Source organism: Oxyura jamaicensis, chromosome 27 (genome assembly GCF_011077185.1).
Source record: "Oxyura jamaicensis isolate SHBP4307 breed ruddy duck chromosome 27, BPBGC_Ojam_1.0, whole genome shotgun sequence".
Classification (NCBI taxonomy): Eukaryota; Metazoa; Chordata; class Aves; order Anseriformes; family Anatidae; genus Oxyura; species Oxyura jamaicensis.
This window is the reverse complement of record NC_048919.1, coordinates 1,810,990-1,818,336: the sequence shown is the minus strand read 5'-3', so window position 1 is coordinate 1,818,336 and position 7,347 is coordinate 1,810,990. Positions and strand designations below refer to the sequence as shown.

The 7,347-nt window shown below is 37.3% G+C and overlaps 1 pseudogene; it reads right to left on the bottom strand.

The window, feature by feature from the left end:
* Nucleotides 1-1,021: 1,021 nt before the first annotated feature.
* The window catches only part of LOC118178729, a 13,515-nt pseudogene continuing 7,189 nt past the window's right edge, over nucleotides 1,022-7,347 (bottom strand).

The following is a 7,347-nucleotide window of genomic DNA, read 5'->3' as shown; positions in this document are numbered from 1 at the left end:
GGAGAGGAGAGGAGAGGAGAGGAGAGTGCATTTCTCTATATCTGGGTATTAAGACTCTGCATTTTCATTCTCTTGACCACCTTAAAAACATACAATGTGCTTAGCAGATGATGCCAGGAGAAAAAGAACAATCACTCAACTTCTCAGAACTTCCGAATCCCCTACCGCACCCCAGTTGTACTCGTACACTCATTTGCTTGTCACCAGTAACATGATCTTTCTGCATTGACACTAAGCCCCAAAAGGAAAACATTTGCATGAACTTCTCCAATATAAAAAGTGATTATAAAATAGAATAAGTTATTCCATCTCTAAACTTCACTTCACATGGGAAACAGATTAAAATGATGGATAGGATGTGACCTTCAATTTATTAATGATTTATCACAGTCAACTGTGATTACTTGTACAGAGACAAGAGCATTTGAATTCACACCAGGAACCCTGCTCAAAGACTGCTTCCGCTTTCTTCTGCAATACACATATCCTTACTTTAAACTAGATTGTAATTCATTCAATGATATCAATCTTGATATGTCAAATACTCATTCACCTGAGCAGCTCAGTTTTAGAGCACTTTCATGTTTAAACAGCTGCAGCATTGTATGGCTCAAAAGCTTTTTACTTGTGTATTGGTGTTTCAAGTTCTGTTGAACTTGTATTCTACATAATTGGCTTGCAGATTGTTACCAGAAAAGAAAGTAAAATTTGTCAGATATGCAAATGTATGTGAAGGACAGGATAGAGCATTTTAACTAATCATAGTGAAGAAGTTATAACCATTTTCAAAAGCAGCTAGAAACAACTGACATTTTTTTTTTTTTTTTAAATTCAAAACTCACACCAAGTTCAGTCATTTGGGAAAATCATCTTAGTGTAACTGCCATACCAACACCATTTAGCATGCCCCTTTCCCTTTCTTCCTCTGATTGAAATATACGTCAAGTAATTACATACAATTAAATGTATTCTTTTCGGTGCTCTTCCTTAGTTCCTTTTTTAACTTAGAAACTATGGAGAAAAAAAAAAAAAAAAAAAAAAAAAAGACATGAGAAGCACCCAGAAAAGAATTAGGAAAAAAAGTGCTGATTATGCTGGAATCCCTGCTTACTTGGAATCCTTCTCTCCATATTTATCTTTAGACTTCTTTTTCTTCTAGAACTTCTATTTTTTCTTTTTTTTTTCTTTTTTTTTTTTCCACCACGTAAAAGCTCCTTTTCTTTCTGCATTTCCTTTCTATTTTACTTTCACTACCTTCTGCACGAGTATATTGTCTTTTTCTCTTTCCTTCTTTGATATTTTTCTGGCAACAGTTCTCCAAATGAGCTGACACAGGTGGAAGTGCATGTCTTTCATAAGAATGTTTTCCAGAATGTTACTGAGGTGCTGAGCAACGATGTAAGTCTGCTCTGGGTGTGCTAAAGTGGTGTACATCTTCCTCTTTCAAGAGGGAACCATGGCGCCATCTGCTTTTGTAATGATAACTCTTATGTGACCTGCTGTAGTAAGTTTCAATTTGTCAAAGTCCGTGAGAGAACTTTCTCTCTCTAGTCTCTCCTATTGCATGAGGTGAATATTAATCATTGTAATATCTTAATTTTTGCCATCTCCATGGTTCATCTTGATAGTATCTTTCTCTGCTCCAACTTCTTTCTCCCTTGGAATGGTAATATCTATTGCTATCTTGTTCTGATCTTCTGCTTCGAGATCTGTACTTTGAATATTTTACTGGTCTTCTGCCATTATTCTTTCACAATACTGCTTGTGATGCTTTTGCTTAACAACTTCCACACTCTGAGAGCACCTTCTCTTTCTAGGATGACCATCTTTTTGACTCTCCTCTTCAGTATGAGAATGTTTCCCCTTTCTTCAGTAATGTTCTTTGTCAGGTTTTTTAGTGCCATGTATCTTTTTAAAAAAAAAAAAAAATTTTTTTTTTTCATGTGCATGGTGTCGTCTTCTGATTTTTCTATCACCAAATTATTCTTTTGGTCTGGGGAAGTGGCTTTTCACAACTTTATCTAGCTTTGTAATAGACTAGTCATTAACAGGTACATAGTTATTAAAAATGTCCTGTGTATCTTCGCATTTATATGTAATAGCTAAGGATGACCGGAGTGACTCACTGAGATGATTGGCTCTGGGGCAGACACATTCTGCAGTGGAGCTGGGGATCGAGGCGGGCAGGGCTTTTTTTCCCCAGCATCGAGGCCACTCGAGGCAGCCAACAGAGCCAGCAGGCCCCGGCAGCCCTCATGAGGGAGGCTGCTGAGCTGTGGGGGGAACTGGCAGGGGCAGGCTGTTTACGTCAGGCATCGCCGCCATTTTGCAGCCACTCGCTGAGGCAATTGGCTCCGGGTGAGGCGCGTTCTGCAGCGCAGCCGGGGATTGAGGAGGGTAGGGATATATTTTTTTTTCTTTTCCTGTAAAATAGCTTTTTCTGTAAAATTGATGAAAGATTTTTAGAACTCCAGTGTCAGACTATGAGAAACTCTCTGTAGCCAATAACATAGGCTCAGGTGAGGATCTCAGTCAGTGAAGTAACATTTTTATTCGCGATTACAGTGGTGGGCATTCCACAAGCAGGAGCTTGTCTCATAGAGTGAGATGTGTTCATCTGATTCATGTCAATGTAGAGCAATGCTATGGCCACGTGATAAAATGTTACTGTCTTATACATCCTTGTATAACCACAAGACTGGGGAAATAGAGATGGTAAATGTATGTTATGAGTTATTGTGTTTGGTGATCAATATATGTATATGGTTCTTATATTTGGTGGTTAATGTATGTATATAGTTTGTGTGTTCTGCAATGGTCACCTGACAGGAACAGCCTGGACCAGAGTTGTTGCTAGGCAGAAGGCTGGGGGGGGGAGAGCATGCATGTGGTCTGGGGTCAAGAAGATTCGAGAAGATTCCAGAAGATGAAGAAGGCATGCTTGAAGGGGGACACAACCACTAATGAATATGCATGAGTAGAGGGGATATAAGCCTGGAATGGGAACTGTGAGGTGTGCGTCTTGGTGGAGCGGAGACTCCCAGCACAACCAGCGCTGTTTTCTTGCTTATATTCCTCTAATAAATTGATAACTTTAATTGGAATCCTATTTGAGACTCAATCATTTATCACATATAGTACAGTTTATCTACAATTTCCCGGGATGATGACCGGGACCCTCCCCTGCTTCCCCATTGACTGGGTAATCACAGTTCACAACCTATCCGATGCTACATAGACAATACATGGCTTTCAGTTGCCAGCCTACATCTTTTCAAATTTCTTTTGACTTTTTTACTCTTTGAGCTGGTAATGTTTCTACACTTATCTGATTTGACACCGTGATTTTCCCCTAAGTGCCCTAAGGAGTCTGGTTGTCTGCATTTTACAAGGTTCTCTGTTAAGCTTTCTTACCACTGCAAGTATATCTCGATACCACATTCCTTCCCTCTAAACAATGTAACTCTGTGCAAAAACAACATTTTTGTTCCTACAAAACTGGTGTAAAAAATATTTGCTTCATAAATTAGTTCAGGTTCTTTTGCTCTTCTTGGTTTGTCTTTGCACAGTACTGTCTGATCTTTGATCGGTACTGTTCAAGGAATTAAACTTCAGTATCAAAGCATCTTTCCCTAATCTTGTGCTGACCATTGATATTAGGATGTGTATTATCAGCTTATGTTATAGTACTTCCAACTTTTTCTTTGGTAGAAATGGTTTCAGAATCTGATTGAATAAAAAGATTCTCAGCCTCACAGCTAAATTCAGAAGGAACTTTCCTGGATTCTTCATAGGCCAACAGTGCTTCCATCACTACAGTTTCGATAAGAGCATAATTCTGAGTAGATTCCTGAGGTCCCAGGACACTGCACAAAATAAAAACACATTTCTCACTGTTGCTGAAGGAGGTGAATATTAAGAGTAAAACCTTGTTAAGTAAAAAAAAATAAAATTAAAAAAAAGAGAGAGAGAGAGAGAAAAGAAAAACATTCAGTGGATACTCCATTTAGAAACCCATCCTGTGATTATTACACCTTCTTCAGCTCCCAGAGAAAGTGTTTTTTCCCCTCTTCGTTCTGAAGAGGGGAAAATTGCAATAAAAAACCAAACACATCAGTCTCCCTCCACATGCTGTTCTAAATAATAGCCAAAATACCCAAAACCACTGTATTAGTTCTCCCCACATAGCTGAAAAAACAACAGCTGAAACATATTTTTTCTACCCCTCTCCCAAGAATTTACATTCACATATCCTATGACATAAAAAAAAAGGGGGGGGGGGGGGGGGGGAGGGGGCTGAGGACAAACAGCCAATGCTGAAAATGAAAAAAAAGCAGCCCATTTCTCTATAATTCTTAAGCCTATACTAGTAGTGAAGAAAAACAACAACCACAAAACAGTAGAAAAATAGCAGGAAGTTTACATGTTCTCCAAGTGTTAAATTGCAAAGTGTCTCCTGGAGGATTAATAGCTGTGAATTCAGTGCGCTTAGGAGAAATCATATCTTTTAGGCACAATAATTTAAATGATCAGGTTACAGAGAAAACCCTTTCACTGCAAAATAGATTAAATAAAGTATGCTACAGCTACAAACGTTAATTCCAGTAAGAACTGGAGATCTCCATTTCCCTTGAGAAGCACCCTAAATTAGCAAAAAGACCTGACAAAATATTTCTTTGTGTTTCAGTCAAATATAAGTGTGAGAAAACGTGATCTCCTCTCCTCAAGGAGATGAATGAGACCTCTCCTCAGCAGAAGCAGCCAACACCGCTGCAGTTGCCCCATCTTCTTCAGAGGGCTAAGCTGAAGCTGTCCCTCACTGCACTCTCCAACTCCTGTAGTTCCAGCAGTAGTTGTTGCCAGAGAACTTAATAGACAAAGCACTAAAAAATACAGCAGTCAACATTTAAAATCCTTTTCTACATTTAAGCCCAGAGTTATTGGTGAGACAAAAAACAAGATGCCAAATCTTGGAGCCAAAGGACAAAAGAGGAAAAAAAAGCCAGATACAGGACAGGTGGGTGTTTTCTTTGTCATGTTACTTTAGGTAACTTAATATAACTGTTGCCATAGGAACATTATGCAGGGTACACTTATGGTTTGGCTTTATGGTGTTTTCCATGTACCAAAATATTACTTGAAGTATTTAGTAAAACATTAACCTTGCATTAGTGTCACACAGCGTGGAAAGCTACTGCTGAGCTTCCAACCTGTTGCCTGCTTTTGGAAGCTTTTAACTTCAAAGGAGAAAGACTTCTGAATTCTTGTCTAGGCAGTTGAAGTCCCAAGTTACTTGTCTTCTCTGGGTCACACCAACAGCATCTTCTCACCTACCACTTAAAGGAAGATCTGATTTCTTGATTATCCAACACTCTGAAAGCTGTCAAGTCTCATGACATATTGCATGTTAAATAACTCAAGTAAAAACCATTTTAACTTTGCTGTATTTATATACTATATACATTTTACATGCTATATACTTAGAGTGGGACAAGTGCTTTTTATCTTTAAAAAACAAAGATCAAACATTAGACATCTCTGAAAAACACTTTGTATAAAACAGACAGATTACTCAGACAAACTGTATTTAATACAGGTTTTCCACTCATCTCCTGATGCAGGACCAGTAAGTAATAAGTGCATCAAAGTTTGACAGCATTTAATAATAAAAATAAAAATCACACTATGAATTTGTCTGTAACTAGAAACTTTAGAGGGACAAAACAGACAACCGAGACTTAAGACAAATGGCGCTGTATAAAAAAAAAAAAAAAAAAAAAAAAAAAGTAATAAAAACATATGGAAATGTATACAAATAGTCTGAGAGGTACGTTCAGAACTGCTTATTCTGATCGTTATTCCACAGTGTTGAAAACAAGAACATTCTTCTGATCTTGAATAGAATTAAAATGTGAGGTAAATTAGTTTCTAGTGTCAGGCGTCACAAAAAAGATTAAACTGTTGCAAAACTCCTGTTATGTTTATCAACGGACATCTCTTTCACTTATATAGCCTAGTGATTCCAATGCCCCGGACTTTTGTAACGTATGCAAGACATTTACTTTCTTCCTATGCTTTAGACTGGTTTAAAAAAACGAGTTTGCCATCTGCTGGCCAGAGAATTCACTGAAGCCCGAAGAGCATTAGAGCAGATGTATTTTCTTCTGTGCTGTTCCTGATTTATCAGCTAGAAAAGATACTTACAGTTTAGTACAATCAGGATTCTTTTGACATTAGTATCATAAAATGTCCGGATTTACAAAAATGTCTGGTATTTGAAAGACCTCCATTCAGTCCCTAATTTTGTTCTTGACAATGGGACAGACTGTATTAATGTTTGCAAGAATGTGTGAACAAGCAGCCTCCCCTCCATGTCGTATTTTAAGATTAAAACTTCTGCTCGCTCCTGTCTCAAAACACAAACATGATTTGCAACAGTTGAACTTCCTCTTTAGCTTGAAGAAATGTGTCCATGCCAGAATCTACTGACTATGGCAATTTACTTCATCATCCACACTGGGCAGAATTTTTGAAAACCACTTCCAAGATTTCATTTCTCCAAACATTACGTAAAAGGCATTCAGCTGTAAAGCAAGAAGATGCTTTGTTTCCTAAGCCAGAATGACATTTTCAACTATGAACAGGATTGTCACTGACTGTTAGCTAGTTGTTAAGTTGTGGCTAGGTATAAAATGTAGAAAATTTTTTAAAATAAAACTTGCCCTTGGATAGCGATCTGTCTTCTTCGGGGATTACTTCAGTTATCTGTAAGAGGAAAATAGATGATTGGGGGGGTTGCTTGTTTTTAAGAACTGGTGCAGTCTTGCCAGTAATTTAACTGGTATTTTTCAAAGTGACCTCTTAAAAACTTTATAGCTCTCTAGAATCAACATATCTCTAACCCTACAATTAAATCAAATAATGATAAAAAGATGCAGCGATTTATCTTACTGCAAGTGTTTATTAAAATATCTGAGTAACTGGGATGTGGCATCATCACTGATATATATATTTAATACTACACACTTCAGCTCAGAAAGAAAATCACGGAAAATGTAAAAATTGATTTTAGATGTTGAATTTGTTTCAGTGTGAGATCTTCTTCATCACATGAATCTATTTGTAATTAAACCATATTATCTACTGAGAGACCAAGATTATGACAAGAACAGCACAGAGTTCAGCATGAAGCCAATCAGGAGCTCAAGTTTGTATTTACTTTTTGTAAGGAGATGTACCAAGCTCTCTTTTTTATACTAAAAAATGTTTCATCAGCACATTTCTCTATATTCTTAAGCCTATACCAGTAGGAAAAAAAAAAAAAAAAAAAAAAAAAAAAAAAAAAAA